Here is a 20,987-nt window from a genome sequence, read left to right as displayed (position 1 = left end):
AGCAGTATTCCTCTAAGCACACTGAGCAAGGAGTTCACGTCTGGTTGCCTCTTTTTCCCATAGGGAGACTAAATATACACAGAGAGAAATACACTCACAGGAACGAACAACCAGCTCAATACCATTGTTAGCCTGTTCTATGGCGATTTACCACCTGGGTGCAACTTCTTTCAGCCCAGCAATGCTTTTCACAGAGTAGAACTTTCCTGTAGTATATCAGTCTGGTCCCGCCTATCATGGTCAGTCCAGCACCGAAATACCAGGCAATTCCTCTCTGAACAAGGAACACAGCAACCCCAGACAATCGTTTCGGCCTTCATTGGGCCTCGTCAGTGAGGTGTAGCAGTATTCCTCTAAGCATATATATATGCAAGTGAAAAAATGTGTGAGGATAACAGAAGTGAAAAAGCAATACCATATGGAAAATGAAGGAATAAATATAAATCATAAACTAATGCACAAAAACACAGTGTAATAAATTCCTTAATCCATACATCAAAAATAAAAAAAAATATTGGTAATGAAAAATATGTGAAAGAGATAGTTTATAGTGTCCAACAATATGGGTCCGTCTCTGGTAAAACGGTATAGCGAGGCTGCTTGTCTTGAAACTGAATGGTCGATCAGAAAATCTACAGGATAGAAACAGAAAAACAGCGCCTCATGGTGTAGATAACTCCAATACGTGGTATAACACAGTGACAGTGAACAGATGAAAATATACTCACAAGTATATTGGCACTCTTATTGAAAGAAGTGCGAATAGACAGGCTGACGTTTCCAGCAGTCAGTACGCTGAGATACAGATGATACAATGTATCGTAGATGCAGCCGCGGACTCTCCTCCGTCGACAGCCAGGACTCCTCTGTTAGCAAACAGTTCAATGCCTGTGGATGCTGATTGACACAGATAGCTCCGTAAATGCTATCAATAGTTAGCCGTGCATAGGAAACAATTATGGTTCCCTCCAGGAGACAAGGACAAAAGGCTAAAACAGCATCTGAATAAAAAGTATCTGAATAAAAAACAATTGGTGTTTATTTCTGAGCTTAAAACGCGTTTCTCGGCTGTAAGCTCCTGGCAGTTTCATCAGATTGGAGTTATCTACACCATGAGGCGCTGTTTTTCTGTTTCTATCTTGAATATTTTTTTAATAATAATTTTTTTTAGACAGTGTTATTATGAGTGTAACTGTACTTTGTAATGTATTTTTGATGTGTTTTGTGACACTTTTTTGTTTTGCAAAACAGTTAACCAGAGATCTTATGTCACAGTAATGATTCTAGTGTAAATTGTGATTTTGCTTACGTGTTTACATTTACTTTCAACTTATAATACGAGCGTATTTTAACTTGCATGCAATGAAAAGTGAAAATCTGATATCGCTTGCGTGCAAACGATAGAGCTCCACTCATAATCTGGCTCAATATTGAAAGTTTATTACATGAATCCACCTCCCTTTCTGTGGATTCATGAGGAGGAGGGAGGGGCATGGTTCCTTACAACACGGAACAAAGATTATGAAGGGAGAGGGCGGGATGGGGAAAAATATAAGCTCGAGGTAGGACCCTTCATTACAGAAAAAGGTGAACCTGGAGTGAAGTTGGTTGGGGTCCCTACACTACAGAAAAAAAAATATAATAAATATAAAATAAAGAATAAAAATAATTTGTTCTTGGCAGACTAACTGCCAGTAAGAAATATGGAAGGGAGCAGTGGGAGTGTTAGAGAGCTGTTTGGGTGGATCAGGGAGGTGGGAGAGTGAGGAGAGATTTACACTGTATAAATATTAAAAATATATACATATTTAAAATAAATAAATAAATAATAAAACTCCTAAACTGCATACTGGCAGATTTCACCTGGGAATATATCCATATAGTTGACGTCCATTTGCATACCTCCCAACATTTCAAAATTCAAAAGAGGGATCCCCCCATCAAAAAATTTAAATGTGGTGGGCAGGAGCAGGGGCGGGGCTTAAAAAATCATAAGACCAAAGTAATATAAATAAAATTCTAAATAAAGTCATATCTTTTAATACTCTTAGGCAGCAAATCAAGCACAAGCTCCAACCACTGGTATAGCTATGTGAGCTCTGTATTTAATTAACCTTTGCAGAGACAGTGCTAAATATTTTTCTCTTAATTGGACATTTAATAATAGATTCTTTAAAACTGCTCTCTGCTTTCCTCATTAATATTCTAGATTCTGGCCTTTAAAGTTAGCAAAAGTGCACAGTAACACACTACATAGCATACACTTACACATGCAGATACACACACACTACATTGCATACACTTACACATGCAGACACACACTACATATCATACACTTATACAGGCAGAAACACACACACACACTACATAGCATACACTTATACATGCAAATACACACACACTACATAGCATACACTTACACATACAGATACACACACACTACATAGCATACACTTATACATGCAGATACACACACACTACATAGCTTACACTTATACATGCAGATACACACACACTACATAGTATACACTTACGCATGCAGATACACACACACTACATAGTATACACTTATACATGCAGATACACACACTTCATAGCTTACATTTATACATGCAGACACACACACTACATAGCATACACTTATACATGCAGATACACATACACACACATATACATACAGATAAACACACACTACACAGCTTACACTTATACATGCAGATACACACACATACACACTTATAGATACAGATAGACACACACTACATCATATATGGGTATCTGTAACTCATTGTATGGGGTCCTGGGGTTGGCAAGCACATTAGCTGGCAGTCTGAGGCTGCCACTGTTCGTTACCCTGGTGTTAGCACTGCTCATTGTATAAAACTGAAGGCATGCTAGTATTATCACCAGAGGTTAGAGGTCATCACTACCAGGGGTTAGAGGTCACCATTACCTGCATGGGGCAATGCGGGACAGATGGCTAGCAACCCGGGACAGCAGGACAGACCCCTAAAATCGGGACTGTCCCGCGCAAATCGGGACAGTTGGGGGGGGTATGTCTTATTACTAATAGTCACTGTTTAATACATACAATGATGTTTAAAAAAAACTGTATTGAACTGGGACTGGGAACTTGGATTAGATTTCATGGACCCCTTGGAATGACTACCCTTTAGCTGTAATATGGTAGAATTATGTGTTTTAAATTAAATAACTTAAGCCTAAATGTTCAATATGTTAAAAAAAGTGAGATCCAGCACAACAGTTAAAATTTGTATTTTCAAAATTTGGAAAACCTTTTAGTGACTGGTTGCTGCAAAGAGATTGTTGGATTCAGGAGTATCACATTGAAACACAAAGCTGTTCAGCAAGATATATTTTTATCAGATCAAGGCAGATAGGGACAGGAAGGACTTTTGGTTTGTGTTTTATAATGTAATTCATAAATCTTTTGCACCTTAACAGAAAGAGAACATCCCCATCTAGTGGTAACTCAGAACTATAGAAGCTTAGTTATGCTTTACCATAGTCACCAACTGTATGTATTTTATTTTTCTGCTATTACAACCATCATAAATAATAATGAAACATTATTACTGCATAAAAAATAATTATTATAAATGATATTGGAATACATTTATGGTGCAGCACAAAACAGTCCACTTATCTACTGTCATGGTCAGGGCTTATTATTATGGGCTTATTATTATTATTATCGGTAATTTGCAGAGCGCCAACAGATTCCGCAGCGCTAGCTACCATGGCTGGGTCAACCATGTGACCAATGGGGTCTATTGGACCCAGGCAGCACTTGTCTTAGGGCAGTACTTCAGTGGCTGAGTCAGTTACTGTCAGACCCAGACCCTTCCGTGTCTGGAGGGCGTCATAGACACGCCCCCAATACGGCCAATCATATTGTGAGCAGAGATGCCCGAGGATACTACAGCCAATAGGGATATACATAGGATCTCACTGATGTAGAGTGCGGTCCTATAACTTTGAAGAGTATAGTATATCATATCATAATCAAATATTACACTAACTAAGGCCTAGATTTGGAGTTTGGCGGTAGCCGTGAAAACCAGCGTTAGAGGCTCCTAACGCTGGTTTTAGGCTAACTCCGGTATTTGGAGTCACTCAAAATAGGGTCTAACGCTCACTTTTCAGCCGCGACTTTTCCATACCGCAGATCCCCTTACGTCAATTGCGTATCCTATCTTTTCAATGGGATCTTTCTAACTCCGGTATTTAGAGTCGTGTCTGAAGTGAGCGTTAGACATCTAACGACAAAACTCCAGCCGCAGGAAAAAAGTCAGTAGTTAAGAGCTTTCTGGGCTAACGCCGGTTTATAAAGCTCTTAACTACTGTGCTCTAAAGTACACTAACACCCATAAACTACCTATGTACCCCTAAACCGAGGTCCCCCCACATCGCCGCCACTCGATTAAATTTTTTTAACCCCTAATCTGCCGACCGCCACCTACGTTATACTTATGTACCCCTAATCTGCTGCCCCTAACACCGCCGACCCCTGTATTATATTTATTAACCCCTAACCTGCCCCCCACAACGTCGCCTCCACCTACCTACACTTATTAACCCCTAATCTGCCGACCGCAAAGCGCCGCCACCTACGTTATCCTTATGTACCCCTAATCTGCTGCCCCTAACACCGCCGACCCCTGTATTATATTTATTAACCCCTAACCTGCCCCCACAACGTCGCCTCCACCTACCTACACTTATTAACCCCTAATCTGCCGACCGCAAAGCGCCGCCACCTACGTTATCCTTATGTACCCCTAATCTGCTGCCCCTAACACCGCCGACCCCTGTATTATATTTATTAACCCCTAACCTGCCCCCCACAACGTCGCCTCCACCTACCTACACTTATTAACCCCTAATCTGCCGACCGGAGCTCACCGCTATTCTAATAAATGTATTAACCCCTAAAGCTAAGTCTAACCCTAACACTAACACCCCCCTAAATTAAATATAATTTTAATCTAACGAAATTAATTATCTCTTATTAAATAAATTATTCCTATTTAAAGCTAAATACTTACCTGTAAAATAAATCCTAATATAGCTACAATATAAATTATAATTATATTATAGCTATTTTAGGATTAATATTTATTTGACAGGCAACTTTGTAATTATTTTAACCAGGTACAATAGCTATTAAATAGTTAAGAACTATTTAATAGTTACCTAGTTAAAATAATTACAAAATTACCTGTAAAATAAATCCTAACCTAAGTTACAATTAAACCTAACACTATACTATCATTAAATTAATTAAATAAAATACCTACAATTACCTACAATTAGACCTAACACTACACTATCAATAAATAAATTAAATTCAATTCCTACAATACCATAGCTCCTCAGGACGGATCGGTGAACCTGGTATGGTGAAGATAAGGTAGGAAGATCTTCAGGGGCTTAGTGTTAGGTTTATTTAAGGGGGGTTTGGGTTAGATTAGGGGTATGTGGGTGGTGGGTTGTAATGTTGGGGGGGGGGGTATTGTATGGTTTTTTTTTTTACAGGCAAAAGAGCTGAACTTCTTGGGGCATGCCCCGCAAAGGGCCCTGTTCAGGGCTGGTAAGGTAAAAGAGCTTTGAACTTTAGTAATTTAGAATAGGGTAGGGCATCAGAATGAGCTCGCATTCTATTGGCTGTTCCGATCAGCCAATAGAATGCGAGCTCAATCTGATTGGCTGATTGGATCAGCCAATCGGATTGAACTTGATTCTGATTGGCTGATTCCATCAGCCAATCAGAATATTCCTACCTTAATTCCGATTGGCTGATAGAATCCTATCAGCCAATCGGAATTCGAGGGACGCCATCTTGGATGACGTCCCTTAAAGGAACCGTCATTCGGCTAGTAGGCGTCGGGAGAAGAGGATGTTCCGCGTCGGATGGAAGATGATGGCTCCCGAAGAAAGAAGATTGAAGATGCCGTTGATAGAAGACTTCATCCGGATCATGGACCTCTTCAGCTCCCGCTTGGATGAAGACTTCATCCGGATCATGGACCTCTTCAGCTCCCGCTTGGATGAAGACTTCAGCCGGATCATGGACCTCTTCAGCCCCTCGCTTGGGCTTGGATCAGGACATCGGAGGAGCTCTTCAGGACGGATCGGTGAACCTGGTATGGTGAAGATAAGGTAGGAAGATCTTCAGGGGCTTAGTGTTAGGTTTATTTAAGGGGGGTTTGGGTTAGATTAGGGGTATGTGGGTGGTGGGTTGTAATGTTGGGGGGGGGGTATTGTATGTTTTTTTTTTTACAGGCAAAAGAGCTGAACTTCTTGGGGCATGCCCCGCAAAGGGCCCTGTTCAGGGCTGGTAAGGTAAAAGAGCTTTGAACTTTAGTAATTTAGAATAGGGTAGGGCATTTTTTATTTTGGGGGTCTTTGTTATTTTATTAGGGGGCTTAGAGTAGGTGTAATTAGTTTAAAATTGTTGTAATATTTTTCTTATGTTTGTAAATATTTTTTTATTTTTTGTAACTTAGTTCTTTTTTATTTTTTGTACTTTAGTTAGTTTATTTCATTGTAGTTATTTGTAGGAATTGTATTTAATTTATTTATTGATAGTGTAGTGTTAGGTTTAATTGTAGGTAATTGTAGGTATTTTATTTAATTAATTTAATGATAGTATAGTGTTAGGTTTAATTGTAATTTAGGTTAGGATTTATTTGGTAATTTTGTAATTATTTTAACTAGGTAACTATTAAATAGTTCTTAACTATTTAATAGCTATTGTACCTGGTTAAAATAATTACAAAGTTGCCTGTCAAATAAATATTAATCCTAAAATAGCTATAATATAATTATAATTTATATTGTAGCTATATTAGGATTTATTTTACAGGTAAGTATTTAGCTTTAAATAGGAATAATTTATTTAATAAGAGATAATTAATTTCGTTAGATGTAAATTATATTTAACTTAGGGGGGTGTTAGTGTTAGGGTTAGACTTAGCTTTAGGGGTTAATACATTTATTAGAATAGCGGTGAGCTCCAGTCGGCAGATTAGGGGTTAATAATTGAAGTTAGGTGTCTGCGATGTTAGGGAGGGCAGATTAGGGGTTAATACTATTTATTATAGGGTTAGTGAGGCGGATTAGGGGTTAATAACTTTATTATAGTAGCGCTCAGGTCCGCTCGGCAGATTAGGGGTTAATAAGTGTAGGCAGGTGGAGGCGACGTTGTGGGGGGCAGATTAGGGGTTAATAAATATAATATAGGGGTCGGCGATGTTAGGGCAGCAGATTAGGGGTACATAGGGATAATGTAAGTAGCGGCGGTTTACGGAGCGGCAGATTAGGGGTTAATAATAATATGCAGGGGTCAGCGATAGCGGGGGCGGCAGATTAGGGGTTAATAAGTGTAAGGTTAGGGGTGTTTAGACTCGGGGTACATGTTAGAGTGTTAGGTGCAGACGTAGGAAGTGTTTCCGCATAGCAAACAATGGGGCTGCGTTAGGAACTGAACGCGGCTTTTTTGCAGGTGTAAGGTTTTTTTTCAGCTCAAACAGCCCCATTGTTTTCTATGGGAGAATCGTGCACAAGCACGTTTTTGAGGCTGGCCGCTTGCGTAAGCAACTCTGGTATCGAGAGTTGAAGCTGCGTTAAATATGCTCTACGCTCCTTTTTTGGAGCCTAACGCAGCCTTTATGTGGACTCTCAATACCAGAGTTATTTTTATGGTGCGGCCAGAAAAAAGCCGGCGTTAGATTTTCGGGTCGTTACTGACAAAACTCCAAATCTAGCCGTTGGATGGTTAACATGGGAAAATATTTTTATGTTTTAGCGACATCAGTAGTACAGTTGTTCTACTGATGTCGCTAACACATAAAAATATTTTAACCATCTTAGTTAGTGTAATATTTGATTAGGGAGATCTATATGATGTTAGATTTATATGCTGCTAGCGATACTTATAAACAATTATGGGTTAAAATCCCTTGGATACATATCTCATCTTATGGTTTATTTGTTAGCTATATAATATCTTGCTCGCTGTTACCTAGTTACCATAAAGGACAGTAGGAAAAGTTCTGTGTCGCTGTCATAGTCCGAGCATATGTATATGCACAGAGATAGTTTTGTTAGGGCAGGTTGCTAGGCAATGGGCAGCGCTCAGTGGTGACGTATGTACTGTGCCAAGCAACCAGTCGACGGTAATGAGTCACGTGCGGGTTAATGGAGGTGATAGGGTCACTTAGATGGTGAGTAGGCTATATAAGTACTATAAATGTTTTAATATGTTTGTAATGGTCTGAGGACGGGGGGTGAAACCCACGAAACGTCACTTTTGAAAATAAAAGGAAATTTATTTACTTTAAAACTGGAGAGTGCTTGCCGTGCTTTGGAAATTTTTGATTTATTTGCCATGCACCCCGGCCAGAATTAGGATTATCGAGAGTGCTAAACCCCTATGGACTTTATATATATATATACTGTCAAATATATAATGTCAAATATAAAAGCAACAATTGGAGTAATGCCACATAATCCTAACGATATAGCTTTGTGGTTAAATGACAGAGTTTATTCAACTCATTATCCTCCACAAAAAGAGCATTGGTTAATGCTATATTATATTTTATTTATATATATATAAATATATATACACACAGTATCTCACAAAATTGAGTACACCCCTCACATTGTTGTAAATATTTTATTATATATTTTCATGTGACAGGTGTGTTTGGGGTCGTTATCATGTTGGAATACTGCCCAGCGAAACAGGTCTCCGAAGGGAGGGGATCATGCTCTGCTTCAGTATGTCACAGTACATGTTGGCATTCATGGTTCCCTCAATGAACTGTAGCTCCCCAGTGCCGGCAGCACTCATGCAGGCCCAGACCATGACACTCCCACCACCATGCTTGACTGTAGGCAAGACACACTTGTCTTTGTACTCCTTACCTGGTTGCCGCCACACACCCCTGACACCATCTAAACCAAATAAGTTTATCTTGGTCTCATCGGACCACAGGACATGGTTCCAGTAATCCATGTCCTTAGTCTGCTTGTCTTCAGCAAACTGTTTGCTGGCTTTTTTGTGCATCATCTTTAGAAGAGTCTTCCTTCTGGGACGACAGCCATACAGACCAATTTGATGCAGTGTGTGGTGTATGGTCTGAGCACTGACAGGCTGAACCCCCACCCCTTCAACCTCTGCAGCAATGCGGGCAGCAATCATACGTCTATTTTCCAAAGACAACCTCTGGATATGATGCTGAGCATGTGTTCTTAACTTCTTTGGTCGACCATGGCGAGACCTGTTCTGAGTGGAACCTGTCCTCTTAAACTTCTGTATGGTCTTGCCCACTGTGCTGCAGCTCAGTTTCAGGGTCTTGGCAATCTTCTTATAGCCTAGGCCATCTTTATGTAGAGCAACAATTCTTTTTTCAGATCCTCAGAGAGTTCTTTGCCATGAGGTGCCATGTTGAACTTTCAGTGACCAGTATGAGAGAGTGTGAGAGCGATAACACCAAATTTAACACACCTGCTCCCCGTTCACACCTGAAACCTTGTAACACTAATGAGTCACATGACACCGGGGAGGGAAAATGGCTAATTGGGCCCAATTTGGACATTTCCACTTAGGGGTGTACTCTTTTTTGTTGCCAACAGTTTAGACATTAATGGCTGTGTGTTGAGTTATTTTAAGGGGACAGCAAATTTATCCTGTTATACAGGCTGTACACTCACTACTTTACATTGTAGCAAAGTGTCATTTCTTCAGTGTTGTCACATGAAAAGATATAATAAAATATTTACAAAAATGTGAGGGTTGTACTCACTTTTGTGAGATACTGTATATATGTTTGTTTGTTTTTTGTGTGTATACATATGTATTTATGTGTTAATATGTTTATACTTGTCTGTAAATACAAATATACACATCTAAATGCATATGTTCACACACACACACACACACATATATATATATATATATATATGAAAACACATCCATCTTTAGACATGTATATATATGTATCTCTATGTTAAAGCCCTTTGCCTGCCTTTTTTTTCTAACACCTGAGACCTCCTATCTTTAAACATATATAACTTTTGTGTGCAATATAATTTTCATTAGATGGTGTTATTTTGAGTGTAACTGTACTTTGTAATGCATTTTTGATGTGTTTAGTGACACTTTTATGTTTAACAAAACAGTTACCCAGAGCACTGAAGAGGGAAATCAGAACCTTTTGTGATTCTTACCACAAGAATATTTTATACCTGCTAACAGCTTATCATTTGAATCCTTGTCAAGCCCGCTAGTCACTCTTCTTCCCTCGCTTACATTTCTTAATGTTATCCAGAAACAAAAAATGTCTGCTACTCTTTCGCTACAATTCCTCATTAAAGATAGAGATTTAGACCCTTTGGTAACTGATTTTTCCTCAGTCAATAATCATTTGTTCCATCTCTTCTATTCTTCTAAAAATACTTCAATCTGCTCAAAATCATTGTCCTAAGACTCAAAGACTGCCAAAAATGTGTCTTTTCCTTTCAAAGGCCTAGATTTGGAGTTCGGCGGTAGCCGTCAAAACCAGCGTTAGAGGCTCCTAACGCTGGTTTTGGCCGCCCGCTGGTATTTGGAGTCAGTGATTAAAGGGTCTAACGCTCACTTTTCAGCCGCGACTTTTCCATACCGCAGATCCCCCTACGCCATTTGCGTAGCCTATCTTTTCAATGGGATCTTTCTAACGCTGGTATTTAGAGTCGTTTCTGAAGTGAGCGTTAGAGCTCTAACGACAAGATTCCAGCCGCCTGAAAATAGCAGGAGTTAAGAGCTTTCTGGCTAACGCCGGTTCATAAAGCTCTTAACTACTGTACCCTAAAGTACACTAACACCCATAAACTACCTATGTACCCCTAAACCGAGGCCCCCCCCACATCGCCGACACTCGATTAAAATTTTTAACCCCTAATCTGCCGACCGCCACCTACGTTATATTTATGTACCCCTAATCTGCTGCCCCTAACCCCGCCGACCCCTGTATTATATTTATTAACCCCTAACCTGCCCCCCACAACATCGCCGCCAGCTACTTAAAATAATTAACCCCTAATCTTCCGACCGCAAAGCGCCGCCACCTACGTTATCCCTATGTACCCCTAATCTGCTACCCCTAACACCGCCGACCCCTATATTATATTTATTAACCCCTAATCTGCCCCCCACAACGTCGCCGACACCTGCCTACACTTATTAACTCCTAATCTGCCGAGCGGACCTGAGCGCTACTATAATAAAGTTATTAACCCCTAATCCGCCTCACTAACCCTATCATAAATAGTATTAACCCCTAATCTGCCCTCCCTAACATCGCCGACACCTACCTTCAATTATTAACCCCTAATCTTCCGATCGGAGCTCACCGCTATTCTAATAAATGGATTAACCCCTAAAGCTAAGTCTAACCCTAACACTAACACCCCCCTAAATTAAATATAATTTACATCTAACGAAATAAATTAACTCTTATTAAATAAATGATTCCTATTTAAAGCTAAATACTTACCTGTAAAATAAATCCTAATATAGCTACAATATAAATTATAATTATATTATAGCTATTTTAGGATTAATATTTATTTTACAGGCAACTTTGTAATTATTTTAACCAGGTACAATAGCTATTAAATAGTTAAGAACTATTTAATAGTTACCTAGTTAAAATAATAACAAATTTACCTGTAAAATAAATCCTAACCTAAGTTATAATTAAACCTAACACTACCCTATCAATAAAATAATTAAATAAACTACCTACAATTACCTACAATTAACCTAACACTACACTATCAATAAATTAATTAAACACAATTCCTACAAATAAATACAATTAAATAAACTAGCTAAAGTACAAAAAATAAAAAAGAACTAAGTTACAGAAAATAAAAAAATATTTACAAACATAAGAAAAATATTACAACAATTTTAAACTAATTACACCTACTCTAAGCCCCCTAATAAAATAACAAAGCCCCCCAAAATAAAAAATTCCCTACCCTATTCTAAATTAAAAAAGTTACAAGCTCTTTTACCTTACCAGCCCTGAACAGGGCCCTTTGCGGGGCATGCCCCAAGAAGTTCAGCTCTTTTGCCTGTAAAAAAAAACATACAATACCCCCCCCCCCCAACATTACAACCCACCACCCACATACCCCTAATCTAACCCAAACCCCCCTTAAATAAACCTAACACTAATCCCCTGAAGATCTTCCTACCTTGTCTTCACCATCCAGGTATCACCGATCCGTCCTGGCTCCAAGATCTTCATCCAACCCAAGCGGGGGTTGGCGATCCATAATCCGGTGCTGAAGAGGTCCAGAAGAGGCTCCAAAGTCTTCCTCCTATCCGGCAAGAAGAGGACATCCGGACCGGCAAACATCTTCTCCAAGCGGCATCTTCGATCTTCTTCCATCCGGAGCGAAGCGGCAGGATCCTGAAGACCTCCAGCGCGGAACATCCATCCGGACCGACGACTGAACGACGAATGACTGTTCCTTTAAGGGACGTCATCCAAGATGGCGTCCCTCGAATTCCGATTGGCTGATAGGATTCTATCAGCCAATCGGAATTAAGGTAGGAATTTTCTGATTGGCTGATGGAATCAGCCAATCAGAATCTAGTTCAATCCGATTGGCCGATCCAATCAGCCAATCAGATTGAGCTCGCATTCTATTGGCTGATCGGAACAGCCAATAGAATGCGAGCTCAATCTGATTGGCTGATTGGATCAGCCAATCGGATTGAACTTGATTCTGATTGGCTGATTCCATCAGCCAATCAGAAAATTCCTACCTTAATTCCGATTGGCTGATAGAATCCTATCAGCCAATCGGAATTCGAGGGACGCCATCTTGGATGACGTCCCTTAAAGGAACAGTCATTCGTCGTTCAGTCGTCGGTCCGGATGGATGTTCCGCGCTGGAGGTCTTCAGGATCCTGCCGCTTCGCTCCGGATGGAAGAAGATCGAAGATGCCGCTTGGAGAAGATGTTTTCCGGTCCGGATGTCCTCTTCTTGCCGGATAGGAGGAAGACTTTGGAGCCTCTTCTGGACCTCTTCAGCACCGGAATATGGATCGCCAACCCCCGCTTGGGTTGGATGAAGATCTTGGAGCCAGGACGGATCGGTGATACCTGGATGGTGAAGACAAGGTAGGAAGATCTTCAGGGGATTAGTGTTAGGTTTATTTAAGGGGGGTTTGGGTTAGATTAGGGGTATGTGGGTGGTGGGTTGTAATGTTGGGGGGGGGTATTGTATGGTTTTTTTTACAGGCAAAAGAGCTGAAATTCTTGGGGCATGCCCCGCAAAGGGCCCAGTTCAGGGCTGGTAAGGTAAAAGAGCTTGTAACTTTTTTAATTTAGAATAGGGTAGGGAATTTTTTATTTTGGGGGGCTTTGTTATTTTATTAGGGGGCTTAGAGTAGGTGTAATTAGTTTAAAATTGTTGTAATATTTTTCTTATGTTTGTAAATATTTTTTTATTTTCTGTAACTTAGTTCTTTTTTATTTTTTGTACTTTAGCTAGTTTATTTAATTGTATTTATTTGTAGGAATTGTGTTTAATTAATTTATTGATAGTGTAGTGTTAGGTTAATTGTAGGTAATTGTAGGTAGTTTATTTAATTAATTTATTGATAGGGTAGTGTTAGGTTTAATTATATCTTAGGTTAGGATTTATTTTACAGGTAATTTTGTTATTATTTTAACTAGGTAACTATTAAATAGTTCTTAACTATTTAATAGCTATTGTACCTGGTTAAAATAATTACAAAGTTGTCTGTAAAATAAATATTAATCCTAAAATAGCTATAATATAATTATAATTTATATTATAGCTATATTAGGGTTTATTTTACAGGTAAGTATTTAGCTTTAAATAGGAATAAGTTATTTAATAAGAGTTAATTTATTTCGTTAGATAAAAATTATATTTAACTTAGGGGGGTGTTAGTGTTAGGGTTAGACTTAGCTTTAGGGGTTAATCCATTTATTAGAATAGCGGTGAGCTCCGATCGGAAGATTAGGGGTTAATAATTGAAGGTAGGTGTCGGCGATGTTAGGGAGGGCAGATTAGGGGTTAATACTATTTATGATAGGGTTAGTGAGGCGGATTAGGGGTTAATAACTTTATTATAGTAGCGCTCAGGTCCGCTCGGCAGATTAGGGGTTAATAAGTGTAGGCAGGTGTCGGCGACGTTGAGGGGGGCAGATTAGGGGTTAATAAATATAATATAGGGGTCGGCGATGTTAGGGCAGCAGATTAGGGGTACATAGGGATAACGTAGGTTGCGGCGGTTTACGGAGCGGCAGATTAGGGGTTAAAAAAAATATGCAGGGGTCAGCGATAGCGGGGGCGGCAGATTAGGGGTTAATAAGTGTAAGGTTAGGGGTGTTTAGACTTGGGGTACATGTTAGAGTGTTAGGTGCAGAAGTAGGAAGTGTTTCCCCATAGGAAACAATGGGGCTGCGTTAGGAGCTGAACGCTGCTTTTTTGCAGGTGTTAGGTTTTTTTTCAGCTCAAACAGCCCCATTGTTTCCTATGGGAGAATCGTGCACGAGCACGTTTTTGAGGCCGGCCGCGTCCGTAAGCAACTCTGGTATCGAGAGTTGCATTTGCGGTAAAAATGCTCTACGCTCCTTTTTTGGAGCCTAACGCAGCATTTGTTTGAACTCTCGATACCAGAGTTAATTTTATGGTGCGGCCAGAAAAAAGCCCGCGGAGCGTTAACAGACCTTTTACCGCCGAACTCCAAATCTAGGCCTAAGACACTCCAAAAAGGGGATTTTAAACTGGGCTCATGATAATCCAATTGCTGGCCATCCAGGAGTTACAGTCTTGTTGCTGAACCTGAAGATACCAGAGACTACATTGCCATCTGTACCACTTGTTCCTCTATGAAATCACAGAGAACAGGTCTACTTTGTCCACTACACGTTGCTGAAAGACTATGGTCCCATTTGTCCATGGATTTCATTACTGATTTGCCACTTTCTAAGGGAAATACAGTCACCTGGGTAACAGTAGGTAGATTTTTTTAAGATGGCTCACTTCATTACCTATATTACTATATGCAATGAACTCTCAGTTTTAATCATCAATTTATTTATTTTGACATCATGGTATCCCCACTGATCTCTCCAACCTCAATGTGTGTCTCACTTTTGGACTGCAATTTGGGTCAGGAAAGCTAAAATTAAATGTTCATGTGTCAGGTATAGCATGCAATTTCAAACAACATTCCAATTTATGTGTTATCAATGTTGCTTAGTTCTCTTGGTATTTTTTGTTATAGAGTCATTTTAGGTAAGCTCAGGAGCATGCACGTGTCCTTAGCTACCTGGCCGCAGTGTTTGCAACAATGTCTATAGAAATGTTATACATGCTGCTGCCAGATGACTAAAAGCATGACACATGCAGCCTCCTGAGCTCACCTAGGATTACTACATAACAAAGGATACCAAAAGAACTAAGCAAAATTGATGGCAGAAGTAATTTGTTTAAAATATGATGCACTATCCAATGTATTTAAATGTACTTTTGACTTTACTGTCCATTTAACCAAAACCCTGAATGTTACCTAAAAAATTATATTTCAACAATGCATAATTGTGCTGAGCTACTACCACTGGCTGAATGTGCACTAAACTCCATACACCACACTTAGCTTCATACTACACCCTTTATAGCTGCTCTAGGATATCAGCCAGAGAGTTTTCCTTTGGAGGAATCTCAGTTTAATGTTTACGCAGCAAACTGCAGCGTTCTACGTCTCTAACAGCAATAAATTAGGTTTTTTTTTTTAATTTATTCTTTTTATTGAGGGTGAAGCTGAACAAAAATACATTACATTCCAAAAAGAAAATCCAAATACATCTGTCTCTTATACAATCAGTATGAGATCACATTTTAAATAATATACAAAAAGACATTTCCGGTTTATATACACTTTACACATCTTTCCAAATGTTACCAATTAAATTTGCTGGAATATCTTAGCTTCTCCCTCCATTATCATTTTTTTTTTTCTACTCTTACCTTCTTTAAAGGAACATCTATTTACACACACATACACCTCAAATGAATTAAGCTATTCCTTATCCAGATTCTTGAGTTTTCCTGTTCTGTATTTGTCTTATTTATCTTACTTTCCCACAGGGATGCTATGCATAGCCCTCCCGTTATATATTGAATCAAACACCGGAATCAACCAAAAGAAATCAGAAAATATTAAAAATAATGCCCGGGGAGGGGGCAGGGGGAAGGAGTGAGAAAGGAGGGAAGAGAAAAAAAAAAAAAAGCCCTTCCTTTACTTCCTTTCATTGCAAAACTATCGGTGAATTCCTACTAATATCAAGACTAATTTTTATTCATACCGTACTAACAGCGTGTCCAGTTTGAGGGTAATGAGCCATCTAAGACTAATTCTAGGAATGGTATAGAATCTTGAAATGTGGATAAGATGTGATATTGAACTGTTGTAGGTAATCCATAGATATACTTTTTCCACTTCTTAAAAAATATTATAACCTGTTTCTATTACCCTTTATCCAGTCCTATGGTCTCTATCATAATCTGACCTCTCATGTGATTTACAAATTCATTTAAAGACGGAGAATTTCTGTGCTTCCATATTTTACATATTTCATTTCTTGCGATCAAAATCGCTATATTTATAAATAATCTGGCTCCTATGTTATGTATTGGGTACAAAAAAAAAACATGCTTTGCATCCAATTCTATCGTGTCGCTTACATTTCTATTTATCCAGTATTGGATTTTACTCCAAAATTGCATGATCTTTAGGCAGCTCCAAAAATAATGCAACAGATCTGCGTTTGCCCTGTAACATTTAGGGCAGACCGTATAAAGTTGAGACCATTTAGCAATTCTGGCTGGGGTTAGGTAGAAATTGTTTATGACCTTATATTGAGACTCTCTTAGATTGATTTTATCCGTTACTTCTAGTGTTCTCCTTACACTATCTGTTATGTCTTTATCTTGGAGTTGTGGAAAGTACTTTACAAATTTTTGTTTGATCTGGTCAGTGGCGTCACTAGGGTTGGTGTCACCCGGTGCGGTAAGTTATGGTGTCACCCCCCCCCCCCAGAAAGCAGACACACACAAAAACACAGGCAAACACACATACAAACACTCAGACACACTTAAAACATACTCAGATGCACACACAAACACTCGGAAACACACTCAGACACACACACAAAAACACACACACAAAAACACTGAGACACACACACACACACAAAAACTCAGACACACACTTACAAAATATGTAAGCTGCACTGCATTAATTATAAAGCGCATGCCTAGAGCTGCTCCCTGGCTCAGCAGAGCATCAAATGAAAGATAAACAGAGCACTCTAAAAATAAATCACTAAAGAAAAGTTTTTGGTGCAAACTATGAAAATTCTGCTCTCTGACTCTGTTCCAAGCCTGTCAGTGCACAGCCCCGGGCCGCATGCCTACCGCTTCTTATGGCCAATCACCTCTGCACTCTGCCCACCCCCAGACCCCCGCCCGCCCTCCTACCTGTTCAGTGTGCACTTAGTGTAACCGTAATGGTCTGGTGGGCATCATACGTGGCTCCTTCACTTTAAAGACAGTGTCAAACAGTCATGTGGTCAGGTGCCAGGCATCCCCTCATGATTTGCCAGTTCCCGTTTAGAGAGACAGCACAGCAGTGAGTGACTCCACTGCTCCACATGTCACTGAGCAGTGAGCACAGATAGGCAGGCAGGTTTAGGCTAGCAGCGCAACTTTGCAAGGCCCACGACATGCCCACAACATTCATAGAGAAATTGGGCAGGGGAGAAGCAAAGTACAAACAAGCAAAAGCAGCCGGGAAAACTATTTGTTGAAATTGCAGCACTGGCTCAAGGGGCAAAAAAATTGTGTGTCTACATCTTCCCCAGTCCCACCAATGTTCACAAATACCAGCCCCTCTAATAAAAAAAAATTCTATGCATCTCAACATTGTATTTCTTTGAATTTCAATAAAATTAAAAAAAAAAAAAAAAAAAAATTTTTTTTTTTTTGGTGTCACCCCCTGGAGGGTGTCACCCGGGTGCGGCCCGCCCCCCCCGCCCCCCCCCCTAGTGACGCCACTGGATCTGGTTAATATGCGATTCTCCTTCCTGCACCATAATATACTGATACCAGATTGATATTGAACGGATGCCCGCTTTGTATAGTTTAATGCCTGGCTCAATGATTGTCTGTGCCCAATTCTCACCAAACCTTTTTTCATAGTCATTTATAAGATGGCGAACCTGTAAATATGCATAAAAGTGTTTAGATGGCAAATTGTACTCACTTGCCAAGTTTGCAAATGATCTAATTGGCCCTATTTGTGATTCTTTCAGTTGTGATAAATGTATCAGCCCTTTGCTTTTCCATACATAAAATAACTCATTGCTATACCCTGGTAAAAATGCTGGGTTGCCACAGATCGGGAGCTGGCTGGAGATCTGAAATTCTATACCCAATAATTTACAATATTTCTGCCACGCAGACACTATGTTTACGATGGTTGTTAGTCTGCTAACATTACTTGGTAATTGTTTATGGGGATGGTGTAGAATAGCCTGCAGGTTAAATGGTTTAATTAATTCTGTTTCCTGATCGTAATAGGTAACGTAATCTGCTTTACTGAGCCAATCTATCGCAAATTTGACCAAAGAGTCTATATTATAATACTTTATATTAGGACACGCAAAACCCCCAAACTGCTTCTCCTGGGCCAGCTTATTAAATGCAATGCGTGACGTCCTTTTCCCCCAGATAAAGAAAGCGCATGCCTTATTATATCTGTCAATATACTTTTTCTGCAGTAACAAGGGTAAATTCTGTAACAAAAACAAGAATTTTGGGAATATAATAGATTTTATAACATTTATGCGAGCTGAAATAGATAGATAATATAAGTTCCATTTTGCTAGATCATGGTGTAGATTTTGAAATATCTCTTTAAAATTGAGCTGATACCATTGTGCAGGATTCTTACTGATCTTAATTATTAAATAGTTAATACTTTGCACTTCTTTAAACTTATCTGAATAACTGTTTTTATCTTTTCTAATCCATAAAATTTCTGATTTATTAATATTAATTTTGTACCCAGAAAATGAACTGAATATTCTTATTATTTCCATAAAACGGGGTATACTCTGTCTCGTATCTTGAAAGAATATTAGTAGATCGTCAGCATATAATGATATAGATACTTTCTGTTTCCCTATTAAGACCGGTGAAAGGTGCTTTCTGAGATAAATAGCTAATGGTTCCAGTGCAATATCGAAGAGTAGTGGTGATAGGGGGCAGCCCTGGCGTGTTCCTTTACCTAAAATGATGTTCTGTGATAGCTCACCATTGATGAGCAATTGGGATCTAGGTTTATTATAGACTAACCCGATCAGATCGACCAGGGCGCCTGAAAAACCAAACTTTCTCAACGCATTTATTAGATGGTCCCAAATAATTGAGTCAAACGCCTTTTCAGCATCAACAGTGACTAATGCTATATCTGCCCCCTGATATTTATTAACAGCAATAAATTTGACAGATTTCGTTCAATGTTTTTGGTACTGGTTTGTTTTCACCCAAACATATAAGATATAATCAAAAGTCACCTAAAATAGGGTCCGTTACATTGTCCCTTTTTGCAGTTAGTTAAATCTGATGCCTACCAATTACTATTACCTGCCTCTCTCAAGATCCATTCAGTGTTTCATGTCTCTCTCCTTATATCGTTTGTTTGTTTTTTCCACATGCACTCAAATGCCTTTTGCGACCTTGGTCAACGGTCATCCGGATTATGTGAAATATCCCGTATTTTGGACATAATCATATTTAGACATATATATACTGTATGCACTTTAGTGTAAACTATATCTTTCAACTTGTAACACCAGCACCATTTAGTGTAGATTGTAATATTCATTGAAATGATAGTTTGTGCTCCAGTGATGTCGGCCGTGCTAATTCAACTCTGGTAAATGTGATGTACCATGGACTTGTAATATAGTTGCACTAATAACCCACACTATTATTAGCAAGCCACTTGTAATCTAGCCCCATATATTTATATATGTAATATGCCTGTTGTTTATAAAATGTACATCACAATATCAGAGATTCATAAGTACTATCTAGCAACAGCATTAAAACCCAGATAAGTAGACGGCCTCTGACCTCTAATGATGTTTTGTGTTTGTGGACTGAAGAAAGTATGTAGAAAATCTTTTGACAGAAGTGCAAAACAGAACACTCTTACGCAGTTATAAATCCTCAAACTTTGTATGTTACTGTGCTCATTCTGAGACCAATTTCAGTATTTGTGGCATATAAGAAGCACTAGAATGAAGGACATTTAACATAATATCTATCATCATTTATTTGTAAAATGTATATGAGCATTTAAGAAATGGAAGGAAATTATTAAATCTTTACCTATAGACTCCCAGATTCAAACTGTATACCCATTTTATAGATCTCATTATTTGATTTATGCAATTCAGCAAGGACAATTTCCAGCCTGTTGGAGAAAAAAAACCTTGTTAATGATTTCTGATAGTGCACTATCTAGGAAGGGATTTGTGATGTAAAGAAAAGTGAGGTTTGTTTATTTATTTTTTCTTTTCCTTCTGTGGATACATTGTGTTATATTAAATGGTATAAATTATGTGATTTGTGTATAGACCATTGGTTTGGAGGAGATTTTGCAAGTGTTTTGTTTTTTGTTGTTTGATGAATTATATAATTCCTCCTCCTTTTTTAAATTGGATCACTATTTTTTTTTATGCAAAAAGTTTTCTTCTTCCCTCAGTACAAAAACAAATAAAAACATTAAAAAATGAATATTTACATGGACTGGAAATTTAAAGGAATAGAAAGGTCAAAATTGAAATGTG

The sequence above is a fragment of the Bombina bombina genome, chromosome 1 (genome assembly GCF_027579735.1).
Source record: "Bombina bombina isolate aBomBom1 chromosome 1, aBomBom1.pri, whole genome shotgun sequence".
In the NCBI taxonomy this organism is placed as follows: domain Eukaryota; kingdom Metazoa; phylum Chordata; class Amphibia; order Anura; family Bombinatoridae; genus Bombina; species Bombina bombina.
The sequence above is the reverse complement of the archived record's forward strand: the minus strand, read 5'-3'. Positions refer to the sequence as shown.